The sequence below is a fragment of the Chiloscyllium punctatum genome, chromosome 9, assembly GCF_047496795.1.
Source record: "Chiloscyllium punctatum isolate Juve2018m chromosome 9, sChiPun1.3, whole genome shotgun sequence".
Taxonomy (NCBI): Eukaryota; Metazoa; Chordata; class Chondrichthyes; order Orectolobiformes; family Hemiscylliidae; genus Chiloscyllium; species Chiloscyllium punctatum.
The window spans coordinates 112,576,466-112,592,872 of NC_092747.1; positions in this window are offsets into that span (position 1 = coordinate 112,576,466).

Genomic DNA, 16,407 nt, shown 5'->3' on the forward strand with positions numbered 1-16,407 from the left:
ACAATAAATCTCCAATACAACTACATGACCTACAATACATCTCCAATATAACTACATCACCTACAATACATCTCCAAAACAACTACATCACCTACAATACAACTCCAATATAACTACAACTCCAATACAACTACATCACCTACATTACAACTCCAATACAACTACACCACCTACAATACATCTCCAATACAACTACAATAATTCCAAAACAACTACATCATCTACCATGCATCTCCAATACAACTACAACTCCAATACAACTCCAAAACAACACCTACAATACATCTCCAAAACAATTACAACACCTACAATACATCTCCAATACAACTACATCACCTACAATACAACTCCAATACAACTACATCACCTACAATACATCTCCAATACAATTATATCACCTACAATACAACTCCAAAACAACTACATCATCTACAATACAACTACATCTACTACAATACAACTACATCATGTACAATACATCTCCAATACAACTACAACTCCAATACATCTCCAAAACAACTACAACACCTACAATACAACTCCAATACAACTAAAACAACTCCAATACAACTCCAATACAATTACATCACCTACAATACAACTCCAGAACAACTAAAACAACTCCAATACAACTCCAATACAATTACATCACCTACAATACAACTCCAATATAATTTCATCACCTACAATACTTCTCCAATACAATTATATCACCTACAATACAACTCCAATACAACTACATCACCTACAATACAACTCCAATACATCTACAACTCCAATACATCTCCAAAACAACTACAACACCTACAATACAACTACATCACCTACAATACATCTCCAATACAACTACAACAACTCCAATACATCTCCAAAACAACTACAACACCTACTATACATCTCCAATACAATTACATCACCTACAATACATCTCCAATACAATTGCATCACCTACAATACAACTCCAATACAACTACATCTACAAAAAAACAACATCAACTCCAATACAACTCCCAAACAACTACATCGCCTAAAACTACATCACCTACAATACAACCACATCAACTACAATGCAACTACAATACAACTACATCAACTTCAATCCAACTACAATAACTCCAAAACAACTACATCACCTACAATACAACTCCAGAACAACTAAAACAACTCCAATACAACTCCAATACAATTACATCACCTACAATACAACTCCAATATAATTTCATCACCTACAATACTTCTCCAATACAATTATATCACCTACAATACAACTCCAATACAACTACATCACCTACAATACAACTCCAAAACAACTACCTCATCTACAATACAACTACATCTACTACAGTACAATTACATCACCTACAATACAACTCCAATACAACTACATCACCTACAATACAACTCCAATACAACTACATCTACTATAATACAGCATCAACTCCAATACAACTCCAAAACAACTACATCACCTACAACTACATCACCTACAATACAACCACATCAACTACAATGCAACTACAATACAACTACATCAACTTCAATCCAACTACAACAACTCCAAAACAACTACATCACCTACAATACAACTACATCTACTACAATACAACTACATCACCTACAACGCAACTACATCTACTACAATGCAATTACATCACCTACAATACAACTCCAATACATCTACAACTCCAATACATCTCCAAAACAACTACAACACCTACAATACAACTACATCACCTACAATACATCTCCAATACAACTACAACAACTCCAATACATCTCCAAAACAACTACAACACCTACTATACATCTCCAATACAATTACATCACCTACAATACATCTCCAATACAATTGCATCACCTACAATACAACTCCAATACAACTACATCTACAAAAAAACAACATCATCTCCAATACAACTCCCAAACAACTACATCGCCTAAAACTACATCACCTACAATACAACCACATCAACTACAATGCAACTACAATACAACTACATCAACTTCAATCCAACTACAACAACTCCAAAACAACTACATCACCTACAATACAACTACATCTACTCCAGTACAACTACATCACCTACAATACAACTACATCTACTACAATACAATTACATCACCTTCACTACAACTCCAATACAACTACAACTCCAATACATCTCCAAAACAACTACAACACCTACAATACAACTCCAATACAACTACATCACCTACGATACATCTCCAATACAACTACAACAACTCCAATACAACTCCAATACAATTACATCAACTCCAATACAACTACAACTCCAATACATCTCCAAAACAACTACAACACCTATAATACAACTCCAATACAACTACATCACCTACGATACATCTCCAATACAACTACAACAACTCCAATACAACTCCAATACAACTCCAATACAATTACATCACCTACAATACATCTCCAATACAATTATATCACCTACAATACATCTCCAATACAACTCCAACTCCAATACATCTCCAAAACAACTACAACACCTACAATACAACTCCAATACAACTAAAACAACTCCAATACAACTCCAATACAACTACATCACCTACAATACAACTCCAATACAACTACATCTACTACAATACAATTACATCACCTACAATACAACTCCAATACAACTACAACTCCAATACAACTCCAAAACAACTACATCACCTACAACACCGCTACATCAACTCCAATACAACTACATCTACTACAATACAACTCCAATACAACTACAACTCCAATACATCTCCAAAACAACTACATCACCTACAATACAACTCCAATACAATTACATCACCTGCAATACAACTACATCAACTCAAATACCACTACAACTCCAATACATCTCCAAAACAACTACAACACCTACAATACAACTCCAAAACAACTACATCACCTACAATACAACTCCAAAACAACCAGAACACCTACAATACAACTTCAAAACAACTACATCACCTACAATACATCTCCATTACAACTACGTAACCTACAATAAACTCCAATACAACTACAACAACTCCAATACAACTCCAAAACAACTACATCACCTACAACACAGCTACATCAACTCCAATACAACTACAACAACCTCAATACAACTCCAAAACAACTACAACACCTATAATACATCTCCATTACAATGACATCACGTACAATATGACACATCAATTCCAATACAACTACAATAACTCCAATACAACTCAATTACAACTACATCAACTACAATGCAACTCCAATACAACTACATCACCTACAATACAACTACATCACCTAAAATACAACTCCAATACAACTATATCACCTACCATATAACTAAATCAACTCCAATACAACTACAACAACTCCAATACAACACATCAACTCCAGAACAACTCCATGACAACTACATCAACTACAGTACAACTCCAATACAACTACATCACCTACAATACAACTCCAATACAACTACATCAACTACAATGCAATTCCAATACAGCTACAAGCTACAATACAATTACATCAACTACAATACAACTCCAGTACAACTACATCATCCGCAATATAACTGTATCAACTACAACTCCAACACAACTACATCAACTACAATACAACTCTAATACAACTACATCACCTTCAACTGCATCAATTACAACACAACTCCAATACAACTGCATCACCTACAATACAACTCCAATACAACTACATCATCTTCAACTCCAATGCAACTACATCAATTACAACACAACTCCAATGTAACTACATCACCTACAATACAACTACATCACCTACAATACAACTATATCAACTACAATACAACTTCAATACAACTACATCCACCTACAATACAACTCCAATACAACTACATCACCTACAATACAACTCCAGTACAATTACATCATCGACAATACAACTGCATCAACTACAACTCCAATGCAACTGCATCACCTACAATGCATCTCCAAAACAACCACATCACCTACAATACATCTCCAATACAACTACAACAACTCCAATACAACTCCAAAACAACTACATCACCTACAAGACAATACATCAGCTACAATACAACTCCAATACAATTGCAGTAACAACAATACAATGACATCACCTACAATACAACTACATCATCTACAATGCAACTCCATCACCTCCAATGCAGCTCTATCACCTTCACTACAAATCCTTCACCTCCAATACAACCTACCTCCAACATAACTCCATCACCATGACTGCAACTCCATCACTTTCAATACAACTCCATCACTTCCAGTACAACTCCATCACCTCCAGTACAACTCCATCACCTCCAGTACAACTCCATCACCTCCAGAGCAACTCCATCCCCTCCAGGACAACTCCATCACCTCCAGTACAACTCCATCACCTCCAATACAACTCTACCAACTGCAATAAAACTATGCCAATGCCATCACCCCCACTACAACTTCAATACAACTACATTAACTCTATGACCTCCGATACAACTCCATCAACCTCAATAAGACTACACCACCTCCATCAACTCCAATACAACAGCATTAACTCCGTCACCTCCTATAAAACGACAGCAACTAAATCATGTACTAACTCTAATAAAACTACACCAACTCCATCACCTGCAGTACAGCTTCATCAACTCCAATAAAACTACATCAATTCCAATAAGGCAGCCTGAGTGAGATGAAAAATCAATGAAAAGCCAACTCCCTTAAGGTGTTCCACCCCCACTGGCTTTATTTTTTTGCCCAAGTGAGCTAAGTCTCTTTACACAACGCGGGACCTTTCGAAACGTTTCAAGATTTTCAAAATTGCCACTGCTCGAAATTGCTGGAAATGCAACAAATTGCACACAACAAACTGCAAAGTGAAAACTGTGGTCTTGGCCGGATGATTAGTATTTGGCCAGGGGTCGAATTCGTCTAATTTTCTTTAAAATAGCGTCACGGTATTGCTTTTAACTTAACTCGAGGCGCTGATTGGAACCTTATCTGAAAAAAAGCACCGATACACTGAGCCATCTGATGAAAACGTGACCAATATGAAAATGACTCAACTAACATTAATATGGCTTAAGAGGGGAGCAGGGGAGGTGAGAAATGCTCTTAACTCAAGAGTGAAAAACCAGATTTCCAATGCACACAATTTTCCTTTGGTGGGTAAAAGACTGACAATCCATTTGGCAGTGTTGGTGATGACCAGTTATAGTCCCAGCTCTGTATGTGAGAGATCTGTCCAAGGCCTTGAAAGTGCTCTGTTTAACTGAGGGCACATGCCCTTTAATACTGAACAATTTGGAACGGGCTAAGTAAGGGCTGATAAAAGAAAGGACTTTGGTCAGAGACAGAAGAAAGTGGCTGACAAAGATAAACTGCGATAGGAGAGACAGAAAAGAGGGCCGTAAGTGTGAGAGGATGGAGGCTGCGAAAGAGCAATGAGAGAAAGCAAGGATGAACAGGGAGACACGGGGCCTAAGAAGGTAATGAGAGAGGGTTGGGCTGAGAGAAAGGGGCAGTGCGGAAGGATGGTAGTCAAGAGAAGTGATCAAGGTATGGTGAAGCAAGTAGGAAGTGCAATAAAACAATGGAAGGGTGGAGGGGGGAGCTAAGAGTGAGAGGGAATGAGTGTCTAAAGAAGGTGAGAGTGATAGAGGAGTTGATAAAGAGACAAGAACTCATAGAGTGAGTGAGGGGTTTGGGGATGGGTGAGTCTGATGACAAGGCAGAGTCAATCAGAAAGAAGTGGGATTAGTTTGACAGGAGAGGCAGGATTGGGTGAATGTTCTTTGTTGTCTGATTCTGTCAACACTCACGATTTTGGTGGCACAGTGGCTCAATGGTTAGCACTGCTGTCTCACAGCACCAGGGGTTCGATTCCCGCCTCAGGCAACTGTCTGTATGGAGTTTGCACATTCTCCCCGTGTCTGTGTGGGGTTCCTCCGGGTGCTCCGGTTTTCTTCCACAGTCTAAAGATGTGCAGAGCAGGTGAATTGGCCATGTTAAGTTGCCAATAGTGTTAAGTGCGTTAGTCAGGGGTAAATATAGGACAGGGAAATGGGTCTAGGTGGGTTACTCTTCGGAGGGTCGGTGTGGACTTGTTGGGCCAAAGGGCCTGTTTCCATACAGCAGGGAATCTAATCTAATTTGCACAGTAGGGAACCTTAGTCGACTGCTTGTGTGAAAATGTTAGTAAACCTAATAACTTTTTCCCATATTGTGTCCCATTCAATTATCGCATTTATTGAATAATCAGAGGGGACTTGATAGCAAACCATCTCCCCATTCTGTGTTTGTGTCATTGGAAACTCAATGTTCGAATAAAGTTGGAAATTCTTTCATGGTATAGCACTTTTCACTGTACCTGAGTATCCCATAATACCTAACAACTAATTAAATAGCTTTCAAATTTTGTATCGAAGATGGCACAGAGCTCTGTATGCTGGACTTTTTATTTCTTTATTTTACTAAGTCACATGACACCAGATTATCGTCCTGGTTTATTTGAAATCACAAGCTTTTGATTGGCTGCTCCTTCATCAGATGACAAAGGACTAGTGCTCTGAAAGCTTGTGGTTTCAAATAAACCTGTTGGACTGTAACCTGGTGGAAAGAGACTTATGATTTTGTCCACCCCAGTCCAACACTGGCACGTCTGCTTCATTTTTCTAAATTATTTCTAAGAATCTGTACCTAGGTACCTTTGTACCTAAGTTGGCACCGTAAGTGGCAATTTGTAAACTTTTCACTGCCCTCAGGTGACAATAAAGCTAATTTTACTTCTAAGAATTGCTGGAAAGTGTCATCTGGCTTGTACACAAAAAGCTCCCGTAACCCGAAAATATGATCATGATCAAATTAACTGTTTTAGTGATGTTGAGGACACCGGGCAGAACTCCCCTACTCTTCCTTACAGTGGGTATCAGGCAATCTTTGATGTCCACTTCAGAGGGATGATAGGGTTTCAGTTTATAATCACATTCAAAAGACGGCACTTCTAACAGTGCACTCTTCACTCAGTGCTGCCTTGGCAGCAGCAGCCTTCATTCGTGCACAAGCTGCTGGAGATGGGACTGGCTAATTGCTAACTGGATCCTTGGTTCTACCAAGAAAACCGACGTGTGATTTTAAGTGGACCATTGGAGAGAGTGTGACGATGTTGTTGTTGATTTCCTGATGCTTGATTCTGAACAGGCTGAGCAGGAAATAATTTGTCAAAATGACTGTGCACAATTTTGTGATGAGAAAGGAACTGGTGTAAGATAAATTCTCCTTTCCGATGAGTATCTGGATGACACATTGTTGCTAACAATGCAACAGGTGAAAGCCAATACTGGGTGGCTCTCTGTAAATTACAATAGCCCTGCAGAATGAGATGAATTATTTCGGTAACCTGGGACAGAAATGATACCACAAATTTTAGTGACAGTTTAGTGGCAATTTTAGTGCCGCATGCAAGTGAGGATGGGAAAGGATTGGAGCAAACACATAATTTTACCAAATGGTTGGTAATGGTGTGGAACCCAGTCCATAGAGTCATAGAGTCGTACAACATGGAAACAGACCCTTTGGTCCAACCCGTCCATGCCGACCAGATATCCCAACCCAATCTAGTCCCACCTGCCAGAACTACGCCCATATCCCTCCAAACCCTTCCTATTCATATACCCATCCAAATGCCTTTTAAATGTTGCAATTGTATCAGTCTCCACCACATTCTCATTCCATACACCTGCCACCCTCTGCGTGAAAACGTTGCCCCTCAGGTCTCTTTTATATCTTTCCCCTCTCACCCTAAACCAATGCCCTCTAGTTCTGGACTCCCTGACCCCAGGGAAATGACTTTGTCTATTTATCCAATCCATGCCCCTCATAATTTTGTAAATCTCTATAAGGTCACCCCTCAGCCTCCAACGCTCCAGGGAAAACAGCCCCAGCCTGTTCAGCCTCTCCCTGTAGCTCAAATCCTCCAACTCTGGCAACATCCTTGTAAATCTTTTCTGAACCCTTTCAAGTTTCACAACATCTTTCCGATAGGAAGGAGACCAGAATTGCTCGCAATATTCCAACAGTGGCCTAACCAATGTCCTGTACAGCCACAACATGACCTCCCACCTCCTGTACTCAATACTCTGACCAATAAAGGAAAACACTATCCTACCTACCTGCGACTCCACTTTCAAGGAGCTATGAACCTGCATTCCAAGGTCTCTTTGTTCAGCAATATTCCCGAGGACCTTACCATTAAGTGTATAAGTCCTGCTAAGATTTGCTTTCCCAAAATGCAGCACCTCGCATTTATCTGAGTTACACTCCATCTGCCACTTCTCAGCCCATTGGCCCATCGGGTCAAGATCCTGTTGTAATCTGTATGTTTGATAGGTTGAAAGATCTCATTGTGCTGTAATGACAGAATCTATGAGTCTCTTTTCAGATCAACAAATCAGGCTGCAACAGTGACATAAGACTTAGTAATGGAGCCTTAAAAAATTATAATTTCCACCAGTCACTTTCCATGGCGTAACTGAGTATAAGAAAGCTTACTGATAATAAACATGAATGCAAGTTGTTTTAAAAAGAAAAAATAAATTGTAAAGGAATAGGGACAAGTCAACAGAAGGAGAATTATTGACTTTAGTAGGAGGAATGGAACAGCAAGAGTGACTTTTAAAAGATGAAAGATTATTAACTGTTGGTGGTTGCAGGGTATAGTAAGTAAATAACCGAAAGGTCATGCCTATGTATTGATTGCCAGTTGAACCCACTGAAATGTTTCCTAATTTTTGTACAAAAATACCCAATGTCCTATACCCACTGAATGCCAACAATTGCTAGCCTCTAACATTGTAGAAAATGTTAAAATGATTCAATAAGAACCCAGCTCTCTCGGACATGAAATGCTGGGTAACAATTAGGAAAAGACAAAGCACATCAAAAGAGTCTTTGAAAAGAGATCACAAATATGCCAGTCAAAATAATTTAGGAAAATAGCCTGCAACAGTTGGACAGACAGACTCCCTAAGGGTGGCAAACTCATTGGACAGATTCATCCTTCAAATTCCTCCATTAGTTCACAGTCATGGATATCTTTCAGCTGCACTTTCCGTGTCAAACGGGAAACAAACAGACTTCCCATACTGAAACTGATGATCCAACCATCTAAAGATTCAATTGTGGCTATGACTCAGCGTTGTTGCAGATCTAACCATGACTCATACCTATGTAACACACTGTATACAAGGAAGTTGGGATGGAATAGAAGGCTGATATTAAACAGTTTGTAGTATTTAATCAACTATTTAGCTTTGTTCACAGTGACATTGTGAAATCTCTCAAGTCAGTGACATAAAACAACTTTAATATAAAACACTTATATATTCTGTTTTCCTGAGAGGCAATCACATCCATGTGAACCAGGGCTCATTGGGTCAAATCTTCCTTGGCTTGGGCATCTCATAATGTGCCCTGCTAGAGTATCTTTCTCACCTATAGTTCAAGTAAAGTTTGTCACTGGATGTGTGAGCTGATAATGGTGTGGTGAAGGCTGTGGATCATTTGGGACTTGGTGTAAATTGGTTTCCCTGCTTGGATCAGCTGCTAAACGCTTACGACCTAGTCCTAGAAAACAGTAGGACTCAGTCTCATCGACAGAGGAACTTGGAGTGGGAAGGTAAAGATCCAATAGTCATGGCTCATGTCGTACAAATGACACAGATAAAACTAAGGTAGAGGTTCTGCTAAGGGAGTATGAACAACTAGGATCTAAATTAATAAGCAGAACCAAAAAGGTAATAATCTCTGGATTACTACCTGAGCCACAAGCTAACTGGCACAGGGTCAATAAGATTAAGCAAGTAACTGCGTGGTTCTGAGATTGGTGTGGGAGAAATGGGTTTGAATTTATGGGACGTTGGCACCAGTACTGTGGAAGAAGAGATCTATTCCATTGGGATGGTCTTCATCTGAAGAGTTCTGGGATGAGAGTCCGAACAAATCATATAACTAGGGCTGTCGACAGGACTTTAAACTAAATGGGGAGGGGGGAGGGTTCAGTTGTAAGGGAAATTAGAAAACCGAATCAATTTCAGTAAGGTGTTTTGATAAGGTTCCCCATGGTAGGCTATTGCACAAAATACAGAGGCATAGGATTGAGGGTCATTTAGTGGTTTGGATCAGAAATTGGCTTGCTGAAGGAAGACAAAGCACATCAGAAGAGTCTTTGAAAAGCGATCACAAATATGCCAGTCAAAATAATTTAGGAAAATAGCCTGCAACAGTTGGACAGACAGACTCCCTAAGGGTGGCAAACTCATTGGACAGATTCATCCTTCAAATTTCTCCATTAGTTCACAGTCATGGATATCTTTCAGCTGCACTTTCCGTGTCAACCGGGAAACAAACAGACTTCCCATACTGAAACTGATGATCCAACCATCTAAAGATTCAATTGTGGCTATGAGAGAGCTGGGTTCTTATTGAATCATTTTAACATTTTCTACAATGTTAGAGGCTAGCAATTGTTGGCATTCAGTGGGTATAGGACATTGGGTATTTTTGTACAAAAATTAGGAAACATTTCAGTAGGCTCAACTGGTAATCAATACATCGGCATGACTTTCGGTTATTTACTTACTATACCCTCCAACCACCAACAGTTAATAATCTTTCATCTTTTAAAAGTCACTCTTGCTGTTCCATTCCTCCAACTAAAGTCAATAATTCTCCTTCTGTTGACTTGTCCCTATTCCTTTACAATTTATTTTTTTCTTTTTAAAACAGCTTGCATTCATGTTTATTATCAGTAGGCTTTCTTATACACAGTTAGGCCATGGAAAGTAACTGGTGGAAATTATAATTTTTTAAGGCTCCATTACTAAGTCTTATGCCACTGAAAGGTGGTGGTTGATGGGAAATATTCATCCTGGAGTTCAGTTACTAGTGGGGCACCGCAAGGATCTGTTTTGGGTCCAGTGTTTTTTGTTATTTTTATAAATGACCTAGATGAGGGCATAGAAGGATAGGTTAGTAAATTTATGGATGGCACTAAGGTGGGGAGAGTTGTGAATAGTGACGAAGGATGTTGTAGGTTACAGAGAGACATAGATAAGCTGCCGAGCTGGGCTGAGAGGTGGAAAATGGAGTTTAATGTGGAAAAGCGTGAGGTGATTCACTTTGGAAGGAGTAACAGGAATGCAGAGTACTGGGTTGATGGTGAGATTCTTGGTAGTGGAGATGAGCATAGAGATCTCGGTGTCCATATACATAGATCCTTGAAAGCTGCCACCCAGGTTGATTGGGTTGTTAGGAAGGCATATGGTGTGTTAGCTTTTATTGGTGGAGGGATTGAGTTTCAGTACCATGGGATCATGCTGCAGCTGTACAAAACTCTGGTGCAGCTGCACTTGGAGTATTTGGAAAGGGTTCAGAGGAGATTTACTAGGATATTGCCTGGTATGGAGGGAAGGTCTTATGAGGAATGGCTGAGGGACTTGAGGCTATTTTTGTTAGCGAGAAGAAGGTTCATAGGTGATTTAATTGAGACGTATAAGATAATCAGAGCGTTAGATAGGTTGGAGAGTGAGAACTCTCTTCTTGGATGGTGATGGCTAGCATGAGGGGACATAGCTTTAAATTGAGGGGTGATAGATATAGGACAGATGTCAGAGATAGTTTCTTTACAGGAGAGTAGTAGGGGTGTGTAACACACTGCCTGCAACAGTAATAGACTCGCCAATTTTAAGGGCATTTAAATGGTCATTGGATAGGCAAATGGATGAGAATGGAATAATCTGATGGGCTTCAGATTAGTTCCACAGGTCGGTGCAACATCCAGGGCCGAAGGGCTTGTGCTGCGTTGTAATGTTCTATGTTCTATGTTGTAGAAGAGGAGGTAAGAGTGCACGCATCAGGAGAAGTTATTAAAATCTGCAGCACAGGCACAAATAGGACAGAGTGCATGAAAAGGGTTAGCAATCAAACTTCAAGCACACTGGACAGATGAATGACAATAAGAAGAGGGAAGGCTAATACAGGACCAAAGGTGTTTTATCTGAATGCACGCAATATAAGGAATGAGCTTATGGTGCAGATTGAAATTTGCAGGTATGACGTGGTGGGCATCACAGAGACATGGCTGCAAGGGGATTGGGGGTTGGGAGCTGAATATTCAAGGATGTACATCCTATTGAAAAGATGGGCAAGAGGGTGTGGTTGCTTTATTGTAAGAAATGAAATTAAATCATTAGTAAGAAATGAAGGAAGGTCAGATGATGTCGAATCTGTGTGGGTAGAATTGAGAAACGGCAAAGGTGAAAAAAACATACTTGGAATTACGTACAGGCCTCCAAACAGCAGTCAGGAGCTGGGGTACAAGGTAAACCAGAAGATAGAAAAGTTGCGTAGGAAAGGCAAAGTTACAGTGATCATGGGCAGGTGGACTGGGAAACTCAGGTTGATAGTTGACAAGAAAAGGAATTTGTGCAATGTCTATGAGATGGCTTTTTGGAGCAGCTTGTGGTGCAGCCCACTAGGGAACAGGTAATTCTGGATTAGGTGTTGTGCAAAATGAGGTGGACTTGATAAGGGAGCTTAAAGTGAAGGAACCCTTAGGAGACAGTGATCATAATATGATTGCATTTACTCTGCATTTTGAAAGGGAGAAGATAGAATCAAAGGTAACAGTATTACAGCTCAATAAAGGCAATTACAGAGGCATGAAGGAGGAGTGGGTAGAATTGTCTGGGAGAGGAGCCAAACAGGAATAATTCAGGAGATGCAGCACAGATTCAATCTGAGGAAAAGGAAGCATGGTAGAGGAAGGAATTTCCGTTAGGTGAGGAGACTAGGACCCGTGGACACAACCTTAGAATTAGAGGGGGTAAATTCAGTACAGAAATGCGGAGACATTTCTTCAGCCAGAGAGTGGTGGGCCTGTGGAATTCATTGCCGCAGAGTGCAGTGGAGGCCGGGACACTAAATATCTTCAAGGCAGAGATTGATAGATTCTTGTTGTCTCGAGGAATTAAGGGCTACGGGGAGAATGCGGGTAAGTGGAGTTGAAATGCCCATCAGCCATGATTGAATGGCGGAGTGGATTCGATGGGCTGAATGGCCTTACTTCCACTCCTATGTCTTATGGTCTTATGGTCTTATTGTCTTAGGATGAGGCAATCATGGCTGACTAGGGAATTCAGGATTAGCGTACAAGCAAATGAGAAAGCATGTAATGTGGTATAGGGCGGGGGGAAACCAGAGGATTGGGAAACTTACAAAGACCAAAAGAGGGCTTTAAAAAAAGAGCTAGCCAGTAGTATAAAGGAAGACTGTAAGAGTTTCTTTAGATATATGAAGGGCAGAAGAGAGGCAAAAGTGGATATTACTCTGCTGGAAAATGACATTGGAGAGATAGTTGTGGGGAACAGGGAAAATGCTGAGGAACTGAACAATTACTTTGCATCAGTCTTCATGGTAGAACACACAAGTAGTATTCCAAAAATTCAAGAGAATGAGGGGACAGAGCTGAATATGGTGGCCATCACCAAGGAGAAAGTGCTAAAAAAACTGAATGGCCTGAAGATAGATAAGTCACATGGACCAAATGGACTACACCCCAGAGTTCTAAGGGAGATAGCTCAAGAGATAGTGCAGACATTAATGGAGATCATAGAATCATAGAGTCCCTACAGTGTGGAAACAGGCCCTTCACCCAATAAGTCCACACCGACCCTACGAAGAGTAACCCACCCAGCAGTTGCCTTTATTGAGCTGTAATACTATTACCTTTGCTTCTATCTTCTCCATTTCAAATTGCAGAGTAAATGCAATCATATTATGATCACTGTCTCCTAAGGGTTCCTTCACTTTAAGCTCCCTTATCAAGCCTGCCTCATTTTGCACCACACTAAATCCAGAATTACCTGTTCCCTAGTGGGCTGCACCACAAGCTGCTCCAAAAAGCCATCTCATAGACATTGCACAAATTGCATTCCCCTACATTTACCCCAGACTAATGCACCTAACCTACACATCCCTGAATACTATGGACAATTTAGTACAGCCAATTCATCTAACCTGCACACCTTTAAACTGTGGGAGGAAACCGGAGTGCCTGAAGGAAACCCATGCAGACACGGGAAGAATGTGCAAACTCCACACAGACAGTTGCTCGAGGCTGGAATCAAACCCAGGTTTCTGGCGCCGTGAGGCAGCAGTGCTAACCACTAAGCCACTGTGATCTTTCAGAAATCACTAGAATCAGGGAGGGTCTCAGAGGACTGGAAAATTACTAACGTAACACCCCAGTTTAAAAAGGAAGTAAGGCAAAAGATAGAAAATTACCGACTGAATAGCCTAACCTCAGTCATGGGTAAGATCTTGGAATCCATTGTGAAGGATGAGATTTCTGAATACTTGGAAGTGTACAGTAAAATAGGGCAAAGTCAGCATGGTTTCATCAAGGGGAGGTCATGCCTGACAAATCTGCTAGAATTCTTTGAGGAAGTAACAAGCAGGTTAGACCAAGGAGACCCAATGGATATTATCTACCTGAAGTTCAAGAAGGCCTTTGAGAAGGTGCCGCACAGGATGCTACTGAGTAAGATAAGGGCCCATGGTGTTAGAGGCAAGATGCTTGCATGAATAGAAGCTTGGCTGTCTGGTAGAAAGCAGAGAGTGGGGATAAAAGGGTCTTCTCAGGATGGCAGCCGGTGACTAGTGGTGTTCTGCAAGCCTCAGTGTTCGGACCACAACATTTCACTTTATACATTAATGATCTAGATGAAGGAACTGAGGGCATTCAGACTACGTTTGCAGATGATACAAAGCTACGCAGACGGACAGGTATCATCGAGGAGGTGGGGAGTCTGCAGATGGATTTGGACAGGTTTGGTGATTGGGCAAAGAAATGGCAGATGGAGCACAATGTGGGAAGAATAGAGGCATGGACTAAATGGGGAGAAACTTCAGAAGTCTGAAGTGCAATGGAGCTTGAGAGTTCTAGACCAGGATTCTGTCAAGACAAACTTGAGATAGTAGTTAGGTAGGCAAATGCAATGATGGCATTTATTTTGAGAGGATGTGAGTATAAAAGCTGGGGTGTACTTCTGAGATTCTGTAAGACTCTAGTCAGACCACATTTGGAGTATTGTGTGCAGTTTTGGGCCCAATATCTCAGGAAGGATGTACTAGCCCTGGAGCATGTTCAGAGGAGGTTCACGAGAATTGTCCCAGGAATGAAAAGCTCAACATATGAGGAAGGTTAGAGGACTCTGGGTCTACACTCAATGGAGTTTAGAAGGATGGGGGCGGGGGATCTAATCGAAATGTACAGAATACTGAATGGTCTGGACAGAGTGGATGTTGGGAAGATGTTTCCATTGGTAGGAGAGACTGGGACCTGAGGACATAGACTTAGAGTAAAGGGAAGACCTTTTAGAATGGAGATAAGGAGAAACTTCTTCAGCCAGAAAGTGGTAAATCTATGGAATTCATGAGCACAGAAGGCTGTGGGGCCAGGCCAGTGAGTTTCTTTAAGACTGAGATAGGTAGGTTCTTGAGTGTGAAGGGGATCAAGGGTTTCGGGGAGAAAGTGGGAGAATGGGGTTGAGAAACTTATCAGCAGATTTGATGGGCTGAATGGTCTAACTTCTGTTCCTATATCTTATGGTCTCACAGAAACTAGGAGCTGAGTTGCAGGATCAACATTCTATATCCTTAAACCATAACACTCAAAGATTGAGAAAGACATAACTAAATAACAAAAAAAAGCTTCTGAGGCTACCAAAAGACAAAAACGGAAATGATGTAGTCTGATCTTTATTGACCAGCACGAATAGTTCAAATAGATTCCTACTGTGCTATAGGTGTCTATAAACAGAGGAATGACAATGAAGAAAATCATGTGTATTAACGTCAAATCAAGGAGAGGAAGTAAAATAAAGAGAGGGAAAGTAAGGCCGGATTAAGAGAGAGATTAAGAAAAGAAGAGACAAAGGAACAGAAAGCATTCTTATGAGATACATTGAAAGAATCTGGAACAATTTACCATTGGTTCCGTTAACGTCTTGAATCAGGTAAGTGTAAAATGGCTGCTTCCAGTGTGTGTGCTTCAGTGAAGAGCACATGACTGTCAAAGTTTTTGCAGCACACAGCCACTCAGATGTTCCACACATGACAATCGACATTGGCATGCTGATCAGGGCATTGACTTCCAGTCCCAGAAATTGCTGCTGCACTCAGGACCTTGAGGCCCATGCTGGCATTATAAAATTCAAGGAAACTTGGATGACTATGGCAGACCAAAAAGTGCTTTGTACGTGATTGCATTTGAATCAAAATATCCTGCTTTTTACAACAAACAACAGCAAAACAAAATTTCATGCACTATTTGTAACTGTGAAATAGCCAAGCTGT